Raw genomic sequence first — 12,417 nt, 5'->3', positions numbered from 1 at the left:
TTGGACTATTCATAGAAACGGAATGACACATATTCTGTAAGGGTCTCTATACTATATGTAATATGTATATGGGTTGCTAAATGAGCATTCCAGTAAAAACTATTTTCATCCATATATATATATATATATATATATATATATATATATATATATAAATTTTTATGTAGATTTACTTATTTATGTAGTGTGTGTATGCGTTACAGGAAGAAATAAAAACACTTGACTCTGGTATTTCTACTAAGGTATGGAATGATTTATATGGGAATGACTTTTGCAGGGGTATGTTTACTTACGAAAATTTTCAACAATTATGTATGCTTTTTTACTTTATTTATTTTTGCAGTGAAAACTATTTCCATTGTTTGATAATAATAAATGCTATAACTACTCTGTGTACTACTGTATACAATATTGATGTGTCAATTGTATAATAATAATGTGTCAATTGTATAATAATAATAATGTTATTACTACTCTGTGTACTACTATATACAGTATTGATGTGTCAATACATTCGGAAGCTGCCATACATTAACCCAGACTAGCCTATACATTACTATTCAGACCTTGGCATAGGCAGACACAAATGTACCTCATAGGCTTATAGGCTAATATTCTAGGCTTATTAGCTGAAACTGATACTCGACGTCGGGGGCGGACGAACCTTCATTTTTGTAGTTAGGGTTGAGAGAAAGGTATTGTCGTAGATTTAAATGGAAGATTTCCATCTTTACAATGTCTAATGGTTAAACTGTGATGTTTGTTAGTTACGTGAGTACACAATATACAAGTTTATATATCTCTCATATATGCCCTTTCTTACTATGCTACTTGCTTCTGTAGTCTTGTTTTGATTTAAACTTTTCCGGTAACTGCTCGTAAAGTTATTGAATGCAGGTTATTGTCGTGCACTGGCACACTTACCAGCTTATCATGATCATACCTAATGTCAATTGCAATTGTAGGAGAAAATGAAAACACGTGCATATATAAATTGTAAAACCGGTTGTATAAGACTTTAGACCTGTTGCAACAATGGTGTAAAGTTAGTGTTTAGGCGTAACCAGGGCAGATTGATTGTGTGGTGCATAAAAGATATAGAACTTCAGAAGGGGAAGCGCTTGGTAGTGTGATGGATTCAGGTGATTGATGAAAGACGGCAAACACGTCAGTTCTATGGTTGTGTATGAGTGGTACTGGTGTGGCGGTATGTTGTAGTAGTGTGAATGAGCTAGAAGTAAATGCATGAGAACAACAGCGAGTTTTTGTTGGCCTTGAAACGAGTCTGTGACTGAGTGTTGAGGCTTACTTTAAGAGTGTGTGTACCAGGTGATTTAAATGGAAAGATGATGGACAAAAAATAAAAAGAAGAACTAGTATTGTTGTTTTTGAGGTTCCCGTAGTAAATGATAACGGATTGTCTTGTGGAGATGTTTGAAAAGGGGCCTGGATGTCGAAAGTACTTGGTTCCCAGATAATTTTATAAATACGTATCGGACTCTTGGGAGACAGAAAATGAGGAAAAGTTTGTGAGGTTGTTATGGCAAATGGAGAGAAATAGATGTGATTATTATTTGAATGAAATGCAAATTGAGATAGGTAAAAGTTCAGGTTGTAGAAGAAGGGCTAAAATGTGGGTGTAAATGTAAATAAAGACGAATGAGTTTGGTAAGGAAGGAAGAAGAGAATTTAGGTAGAGATGAAAGATTGCTGAGTAAAAGTGAAAGGAATGTGTGTGTGTGTGTAAAATTCGAGAATGAGGTCAGAGTTACTAGAGAACACATGGCGTCAAGGAAAAGTAGGAAGAGGTAACAAAAGCAGCGTGGAGTATTATAAAAAAAAAAAAGGGGGGGGGTGTTAGTAAAGGAAATATGTTATTTTAGATGCATGTTGCAAGACAAAGGGATATATACGTAATATACAGGAGAATGAATAAAGAGAAGTATATTAAGTAAAGAATTTTGTCATTTTTATAAAGTATATATTTTCAGATATAAAATTTGTATAATTATTTTTTATTGGTTTTATCTATCACCATTTCTTAATTTTTTACGTTCATATTTGAACACTGATATCATTCACTTATTCATAATTGATCATACTAATTTATATATTTCATTTTCATTAGGGCGCTGAATAATCCTGATGGGTTCCAGCACTTGGTCCTCAAGACCTAAATTTCATAATCAGTCAGTCAATCAAGAAGGCACTCAATAAACGGGGAGAAATTGAGCAAGCCTTTTCAAGTTTTGTGGGGATGCCAATGCCAAGGGAAATGTTTCTGAAAATGTGCTGATTGAGAGAAAGCTGTATGAAACGAGTGGAAGGGTGAGACGTTGAAGACGAAAAGACATAAGGATTTAGTGGGATTACAAGGGACGTGTTAGGGAAACGGGAAAATGTGGCTGTCAAGCGTGAGTCATGTGTGTCCAGATGAGGGAAAGGTTCTGAAATAGGTAATTGTTCGCCTGAATAAGGATGAAATCAATAGGCGTTACTGTAAGAACTTCTAATGCATAACAACACTCGAAGAATGAGAATTCAGAGACTTAGAAATGGTAGCAAGGTTGTTGTAGGTGAAAGGAGGAGACAGGATTTCCAGATGGTTTGATATTGTGGAAAGAATGGAGTACGATAGTTGAAGGAAAGGAAAGAGACATAAAGTGCTAAGTTGATGTTGTGGAATAAGAATTGCCATAAGTTCGGGCAAGATGAAAGGCTATAGGATAATATAAAGGATTGGATGCGGTGCTGGTGTTTTATATGAAGGTGTGTGTGTGTAGTACCTAATATTGTGGAAACTTTGAACACGGATAGGCGGTGTATGTACGAATGTAGCTGTAATCATTCTCTCTCCCTCTCTCTCTCCGGGATGACGAAAATGTTGTCTTGAGTGATATATAATTCCTCAGTTTCATTATAAAGGAAGTTTCTGTCTTAGCCGATTTTTGAAATTTCTGCTGAATGGCAACTTTAGTATAGAATGATTGCTGTTTTTTTTTTTTTAGCGTAATCTCTTAAGATTTCCACAACCACCTCTATTGTTCTCTGCTTTGTTACCTTCTCTTCGACCAAGTGAAGTATTTGGGCAGATCTTTAGGTTAGATTATTTACCTGGTTTATCAAACCTTGATTATCTAAGATGCTTATAATGGCGTCTAACCTGTTGTATTCTGTCATCACTCCACAGTTGAAGGTCTTCACATAAAGATGGTTCGTCCTACTTCATCATACATTAAGTAATCTTTCAGTAATGAATCCTCATTCTTTTGTATCTGGTGGTCTGTATAACTTTCTTCTGTGCTTGTTTTTGTGATTTTTGTAAATCCTGTATTTATAATCGTTCATTTGTTTTATTTACTGCTTCGGGTGAATAACTCTGCACCCCCAAGTTTAACTACCTCTGTGCAAGGTAAATTGATTCGTGGTCGATATAATTTTCCTTGATTTCTGCCCAAATTTATGTTGTTGCTTAACAGACATAAAACAATTTATGTTGGCTGCATAAAATGGGGATGAGTGTAATGTGGGAGGGGGTGTCCAATGAGGGCGATGTCCCTGTTGCAAGGTCAGGGCACGGCTCCTTTAGTAAGGTTAGAAAGTAAGAACTGGGTAGCTCAAATACCTCAGGAACCCATACGTTGCTGTCGAAGAGAACGACACACTCATTGTTAATGAAAATGGTAGATGGCTGACTATGCTAATATAATAGGATGCTCTGCCGGTGAATGAATGTCTCATTTATTCGTGATAACTACCGCCAACGGAGTTTGGTGTTTAAATTGAGGTCAACCTGTATCTTCGTCATCCTGTCCTTAGATGAAAATTTATACCTAGATTTCTTAAAAGTTTTTTTTTATGAATTTCAATTTAATACAGTGATAGCCGCCAAGTAAATACTTTGGGTGGTGCTAACTACTTACGTAACTGCAGGATATTGTAGATCGCAATGTAGTAATTATTTTAACCCAGGTATAAAGTCATTAAGAATAAAAATCAAGCAACCCTGTAATCCTGAACTATGTATATGTGATCTTGGCATGTACTTTTGTCAAACAAACGAAGGTTACGTGAAAACAGCTGCGAATCTACCTTCCATCTGAAAATCAAGTCGAAACTAACATACCATGAAATTTAATGTAACAGGGTGGTCGTGTAACTTTATTAACCTTTAAATGCATGCGCTGTTTGATTACAACTATACGATCGAAAACTCATGGATATCTATTTCTGGTATTCTATCAATAGACCACAGTGTATGTTATACTGTTGCCATACCCCTATTAACAATTTTAAATATAAACGCAAAAATCGGGCGAGGTCATCTGCTTTGAATAGCCGGTTGAAATTTTGCATTATTCATTTGAAAATATGCAGGAAACAGGATGTTACTGACTAGAACTCGAAAAATATCTCTGATAGTTGGTTCGAAATGATTCAGTGGAACACTTTGTTTTCCACATATTATATATATATATATATATATATATATATATATATATATATATATATATATATATATAATATTATTACATGGGGAAACCGCCATGTATTTCATACGGTAAGCGTGGACACGAAACGGAAGGCAGACCTCCACACCCATTTCATACACAGGCTCTCTCTCTCTCCCGGCAATCACCCCACATCTCTCTCTCTCTCTCTCTCTCTCTCTCCATTCTAACAGGTAATGAAAATGAGAGAGTTGCATCATAACATAACGTTTATTTACAAGAATAAATCAATTAACTAAGTAATCCAGTCTTACAGACTAACTTAAAACAACTCATTGTCAAGTCACCCAAAAGGTCACACCTTTCCCTGGGAACTCTGTCCCACAGAAATCCAGAACCATCTGCCAAAGATACAGAACACATTCCGGTAAGTACACACACAAGTTTAAAGACAAAGTTAATAAAATGGAACATCTTACAAGATATCAAACAAGCCACCCCTTTGGCTAAAGTAAAGGTAACACTTACCCATTCCCAACCGGAATATCACTCACTGATAAATAAAAACACTTTGGCATCTGCCATCATGGCTTCGCCTTCCTCCCCGAATGTCTGTGCAAGTCTTCCCATAAACTTGGCATTATGAATAGAAGAGGCGCACACGCACATACGAACACACAGTTCGCTAGCACCTCGCGGTTCTAGCTGCATCTAGTTTCACAAAGGCACTTTGGGAAGAGTTCATAAACTGTCGTACATTGACTCGACGAACTAAGCATTTTTATCTCACGCCATCCCCTAGAAACTCATTGATCAGCTACTCTCAGGTCGTTACTCTGCACTGTCCTCCACATTCCACAGGTTACAGAGAATGCACGAACAATACATAATTAATCAAAACCCTATGTCTTACAGATTGCTCGGCTCGCACCTATATGCTAGCTCCCGCTAGCAACAAAATTGCTTATACAATATAAAACATTGGCCGGCTTAAAACAAAATAAGTAAAACTGCACGTCTCTGGCATTATAAAATAAAGTCTTATCACGCTTTAATCTCCCAATAACACAAAACGCATTTTCTCCCATATTTTCTGCATTAGGATTCTTGAATATCCCTCTTCGCTTGTCTGCAAGTAGCTGAACAGACAGCAACAGGCAAAAGCAGGCTGTAGCAACTGTAGGAAGACGGAATGCCTCCCTCATCGTAGAAGACTCTCACGGCTTCTTGTAGATCCCCAAAAAACACGCTGTAGAATTCTCTCGAACACCCACGTGGAAATACTTGTAATCACCATGGACAACATGGCAGCAACCTCTCTTCACGGCTGGTGGACGTCTTGCTGGTGTCGGGAACGACTTTTTGGGCGTTAGTATGTCAGTCAAGTCTTTGGTCAATCTAAGAAAATTAACCCAAACATACTACCTCTATCAAACAACGATCTCAAAAAGGTCAGAAATACTAACTGAACGTCTCCCAATTAACTCCCTTAAATATGACTACCAAAATGATAAGTCATTATCACAACTCTCTAAGAAAAAGAAACATCAAGTTCTCCAATTCAATTCTCCAAACTCGCACATCAGCACACACACAACTCAGAAATCACAGCAACTCCACGGAATTCTGCACTCACATTTCGAACTCGAATGTGCTCACAAAAAAAAAGAAAAAATTCGTAACAAGCCCAAGAAAGAAAAGAATCACGTAACACCCAGACCCAAAAAATTCTCTCTAGTTCTGACAACCCACAAAATCAGTAAAAATCTCCAACTTTTAACAGCAAAAACCCCTTTACTGCTCAATAATTAATCACAATGAGACTTAATGTCAAACTCCCATTTCGTAAATAGCAACCCTCGAAAAATTACACCTCCCGGTAAAATCAAATCTCCCGTCCAAAAAAGAAATGTTATTTAAGCTCAATCCCCAAATCATATCTCTCATAGGAAAAGGAAGAAAAATAATAAAAAAAAAAGAATAATCATAAGTAGATTTCCCCAATCACAAAAATACATAATACATGTATAATATGCATAACTCCCGCGTTTTCCCCAAGAAATGCTCCATGTAAAGTTATGGAATTTGCCAGAAAGCAAACTCTCACACATGCGCTTTCGTGAAATGCTATAGCCACATTTCCAGATATTGCAAAAATTCTGATCTGTCACCATCAGAAGAAAAGAATCAGCACACGCTCAGCACACGGCTCATCACATCGCTTGTCAGCAGAAAAATCACCTGCGGACGCATGCTCAAACAACAGCACAAAAATGGTCTAGTCAGACACATAAGTTTGGAAACTCATGATTCTCAAGAAAAAAGGTCTAACTGACACATTTCACAGAATTAACTCCAGGATATGACTAATGTGTTCAAAAATTTGTCTCGAAGACTTATTCTCTCAACATGACTTTTCCCAAATTATATTTCTCCAAGAATAACACACTTGTGAACATGAAAAATGCACACACATCTCCAAATAACTCGTAATGCAGTAATGCCATTCGCCTCTAAATAGTCACGAAATCAAAAAAAAAGAACCACAGAAAACTTCTCTTTGCTCAAAAAAACTCCATAACCACAAAAAAAAGAGAGTCACCCGCCCAAGATTAATTCCAACTCCATTATGAGACACCATATCAATAATAACACCACTCCGGTTATAGAAATATTTCCTCCATTTGGTTAATAACCAACCCCCTTATATTATTCTCTTATTTCTCCAAAGCCACATGTCAGTAGAAAAAAAACACCACTCCAAGAATAGAGAATAATCACCTCTATTTCGGCAAATACAAAATATTTACCTCTATTTCCACAATAACTCCATGTGGAACAAAACAAGGCTCCAAATAATATATCTCCAAAAAATGTGCACTCAAGGCATCTAACTCACACACTCACAAATATTGCCCCATAATCTCCAAATATGTGTCTCCATTTGCAACAAAGATGGCTGCAAAATAATTGAACTAAACATAGCTCATACCACATTGGCAAATATCAAAAATGGCCAAAAATATACATCTCCCATATATTATATATCAAAATATCAACTCCAAATAATATATACCTCCAATTATCTCTCCCAAAATAATATATCTCAATTATAACTCAATTATAACTCCAATTCTCCAGAGAATAACTCAATGTCAAAAACTATAAAAACTCTCTCCGTTTAGCATAACTGCTAAAAAAGGGCAAAAACTCGGCAAATAAAACTGTCTAGAAAATTCTAGAAAAAACCACCAATGTGCCACAAGTCATTATAACAGAACTCCCAACTCACAGTGTCTAAGCAAAGACTTCCCCATATGCACTATGACATAGCCATTAGAAAACTTAACCAAGTTTCCTATCTCTCACAAAGTTGTCACAAATACAACAAGGGTATTGTGCAAGAAAACTCACAATTTCTGGAACACAAATATCCAGAGAAAAAATGTAGTGCCATTACGTATGCATTCAAAAAATGCAAGAAAATCTCCCCTATATTACTCTATAGCATCAAATAGCTAAAACACGAACACGTTCTCTTAAATGACTCTAAGTCATGAACTGAGATAATATTCACACTAACTGGAGAAAAAAAATAAATTCAAATTCACCCATGGTAAAAAAACTTGTGTCAGCGATGGCTAATTTCAAAAAAGGGAGAAAAGAAAAATCAACAGCACCATTAACTATCTCGTAACTCACTAGATGTCAAGCAATTATCTGCTGAACTCATAAAAAAAAGAAAAAAAAACTAAAACAATGTGTTGTTAGTTCTTCCCATAATCACAAAAGATTTCACCTCCCTTGACAGCATTAAAACACCCACGTGTTAGTATATAAAAAATCAGTATCAGAAATATCATTATCACAAAATCACCAAAAAAAATTGCTATCATCAAAATCATCAGTATCAGTACAAAAATTAACACCAAAGTTAATGCTTGTCCATTCTCCAAAAATTCAGCACAAAATTCAGCAAAACTCACACAATTCACCATGATTCAGCCAGATTCATCAAGATTCAGCAAAACTCATCCCCGTGAATCACTGAAATATTCTCCAAAGTTACAAAAACTGAACAAATAATTAACACAAGACTTCTCCCATTAATTTATTGTAATAATTCTCCTTGAATAATTATCTGTAATAATTATTGAATAATCTCCCATGAAATATCTCAAATCTCTCGTAAAACAATTCTCCCGTAATGATAATTATACTTAAGCAAACCCCCCGTGACACATCTCAAGTATAACAATTATTAATAATAATAATAATAATAATAACTCTCCAAAGCAATAATTCTCTCGCAAAGGGTGAAATTCAAATAGCATACAACAGTAATGCTGAATCTTATGACATACAATTTCTCCCGCATGCAACACCATGACATAACACCATTGCCACACAACACAGATACAACACCAATCATCGGCATTTCAAAGTAATTTCTCCGACACAATAAAAAAAATAATCTGTGTATCCCCCTTATATTTGTGTCTTTCAAGGCACAAAGAAACATATAACACATCCCGTGCATGTTAACTACTTTTCCCCTCATTTTCGGAAAAGAAAAATCTCTTTCTATTTCCTTTTCTCTTCATCCAAGGGAGAGAAAAAAAAAAAAAAAATATCTTTTCTAAAAAAAAGACTCTACGGGCATTTCACTTCATCAACTAATCAATCAGCTGATATCTTAGCATCCAATGTCAAGGCCAGACCCATCTCCAACACAAAGAAAAAAAAAAGGAAAAGGGGAAGTTCACCCACACTGAGACAAAAAAATTTCTCCCCCCCTGAGAACAACCCCTCAGTCGAGCGGCAGAACAGCTCGAGGCATACCAGTAGTATCCCCATCTCGCAATACCCTCCCCTGCACTATCTCTCGAGTGAGGCTAGTGGTACCCATGCAACTACCCTCCCAAGGGATGCCCGTACACCCTCGCAATGCAAGGCGCCTCTCTGCAGAAATATGCTGAGCCCTTAAAATTGTGGCCGCTCTGTGTCACTAAGCCAAATCTGCTTATATAAGCACAGTTCCCATGCATAGAAAAATACACTCCTATGTTTTAAACAAAGACGAATGCATACGTCCATTATAAACACGCGTGAATAAAGAAAACACGTCACTATGGAGCAAAGACAAGAAAAATTATTGACCTCTTGAACCAATCCCATAACCCTGAAATATTTAAACAAAAACCCACTCCTTTTTGATAAACAATAGTTTAACACTCACCACTCCATAATGGGAAAAAAGAACTCGAAATTCTTCGTAAAAACGCGTAAATCTCGTCGGCACAATACAAACGCGACCGGTGAGATGACCACTAGCAACACTCACTTACAAACTAGACTGAGTTGCTTGTCTCACGACTCCCACCCTGAAGAATCTTGGTACGAGCAAATTTGATGACTCTAATAGAAAATCTTTCCTCATCCCCCCCATCTCACGGACGGACATTTTCTCTACCCCTTTTTCTAACTGGCCAACCATCTCTACATTGGCGTTCCTAGGCATAAAAAAACAAGAAAACTTTCTATATCCCCTTTTTAACCGTCTGCCACCACTATTACGTGGGGAAACCGCCATGTATTTCATACGGTAAGCGTGGACACGAAACGGAAGGCAGACCTCCACACCCATTTCATACACAGGCTCTCTCTCTCTCCCGGCAATCACCCCACATCTCTCTCTCTCTCTCTCTCTCTCTCTCTCCATTCTAACAGGTAATGAAAATGAGAGAGTTGCATCATAACATAACGTTTATTTACAAGAATAAATCAATTAACTAAGTAATCCAGTCTTACAGACTAACTTAAAACAACTCATTGTCAAGTCACCCAAAAGGTCACACCTTTCCCTGGGAACTCTGTCCCACAGAAATCCAGAACCATCTGCCAAAGATACAGAACACATTCCGGTAAGTACACACACAAGTTTAAAGACAAAGTTAATAAAATGGAACATCTTACAAGATATCAAACAAGCCACCCCTTTGGCTAAAGTAAAGGTAACACTTACCCATTCCCAACCGGAATATCACTCACTGATAAATAAAAACACTTTGGCATCTGCCATCATGGCTTCGCCTTCCTCCCCGAATGTCTGTGCAAGTCTTCCCATAAACTTGGCATTATGAATAGAAGAGGCGCACACGCACATACGAACACACAGTTCGCTAGCACCTCGCGGTTCTAGCTGCATCTAGTTTCACAAAGGCACTTTGGGAAGAGTTCATAAACTGTCGTACATTGACTCGACGAACTAAGCATTTTTATCTCACGCCATCCCCTAGAAACTCATTGATCAGCTACTCTCAGGTCGTTACTCTGCACTGTCCTCCACATTCCACAGGTTACAGAGAATGCACGAACAATACATAATTAATCAAAACCCTATGTCTTACATATATATGCGGATAGGAGATTTAGTGCATCAGTTAAGGACCAGAACGTTGTCCCAAATGATCGATTGAATGCTAATGCTGTGATCACTGAAATATATACAAGAATGTGAAACACTTCAGATAATGGACTGAATTTGTAGTTCCTAGGATATTTTTTATGTCTTCTCGTTTTTTGCTTGCTTCATGTTCTGGCCCTTTGGCTAGTCAAGTAGTTGGTGATATTTCAAAGTTCAAATCACTTGTACTTTGATGTTTCTGCTTGGGTTTATAATAATGATAATAATAATAATATGCTTTATTTCGGCTCGGGGCCATATACATTGAATATACAAAATACAGACAGTAGCAAACACAATCTAGATACATGTGACATGATAAAATAGAAAAAGAAAATGAATAATCGGCACTTATCCACAAGGTAGCTGAGGTAGCATAAAAGCTAGTAATCATCATACTGGTAATAACAGTAATAATATTGGTGAGAAAAAAAAAATATGCATTGAGAGTAATAACAGATGGTGCATATATTATATAACTCAAATTTCAACTAGAGACCTTAGGTGGTTACAGTAGTCAGGTCCAGAGGGCTTAATACATAAATTAAATGTAAATAAAACTTTAACTTGATAGTAATCACAGTAATAATGAAAAATTAAAATATCAGCAATAAATGTAATAATGACAAAAACTGCAGATGACATCTTGCCAATACAGAGATTAAGTCCTTTAGGGGACAAAGGCCTCATTTTCCCATCTTCCCACAATTGATTTTCTTTCTTGCTTCACTCCTTAGGATGCTTTGTATGAGCGAGTTGCTGCTGTTTCTCACTCGGGTTACCAAACTGGACATTGTTCGCCTAACAATGATTTTTAAATTGTCCAGGTGGTTTTCTATGAACATCTGTGTGGCGGAGTGGTAGCGGGGAGTGTTTGTGAGGCGCCTCAGAATGTCATTGTGCACAACAGTGATGCGTCGCATGGTCTCTCGGTATAGTTCGTCCAGAGGGAACACCCATAGATACTGTAGCAGTACGAGCGGAAGAGCAGCAGTTTTCACGTCTCGGTGACAGAAGGCAAACCTCCTTGCAATCATGTTGCCCGCTGCACATAGTTTACGACGCCTCTGTTCAATGTCTGCCGTATCTTTTAGGTCGTCGGTGATAATGTGACCCAAGTACGGAAATTCGTGCACAAATTCCAGCCGATGGCTTCCGAGGAAAATTTGAGGTTCTGCAATATGCTTAAGCGATCTCGGAGCAGCGACATGCACTGGTCTTGGTTTCGTGTAGATTATATCAAATTCCTCTGCATATTGGCGGCAAGTGTCGATGAGTCGTTGGAGACCTTGCACTGATGGGGAAATCAGAACCATATCGTCGGCGTAACAGAGGTTGTTTATAGTTGTTTCATTGACAGTGCATCCGATTGGGAGCGAGTTCAGTTTGACGTTCAAGGCATCTGTGTACGTATTAAACAGGTATGGAGAGAGAATGCCCCCTTGCCGAAGCCCGTTTAGGGAGTCCGAAGGTTGTAAGATAATTCGTTTCCCCATTTGA

General features: G+C 37.4%; 1 protein-coding gene across 1 annotated transcript in view; it reads left to right on the top strand.

Moving 5' to 3' along the window:
* The window catches only part of LOC135221806 (uncharacterized), a 938,326-nt gene that overhangs the window by 26,192 nt on the left and 899,717 nt on the right, over positions 1–12,417 (top strand). The gene's annotated exons all lie outside the window — the stretch shown is intronic.

The sequence above is a fragment of the Macrobrachium nipponense genome, chromosome 3 (genome assembly GCF_015104395.2).
Source record: "Macrobrachium nipponense isolate FS-2020 chromosome 3, ASM1510439v2, whole genome shotgun sequence".
NCBI classification, from domain to species: domain Eukaryota; kingdom Metazoa; phylum Arthropoda; class Malacostraca; order Decapoda; family Palaemonidae; genus Macrobrachium; species Macrobrachium nipponense.
The sequence above is the reverse complement of the archived record's forward strand: the minus strand, read 5'-3'. Positions and strand labels throughout refer to the sequence as shown.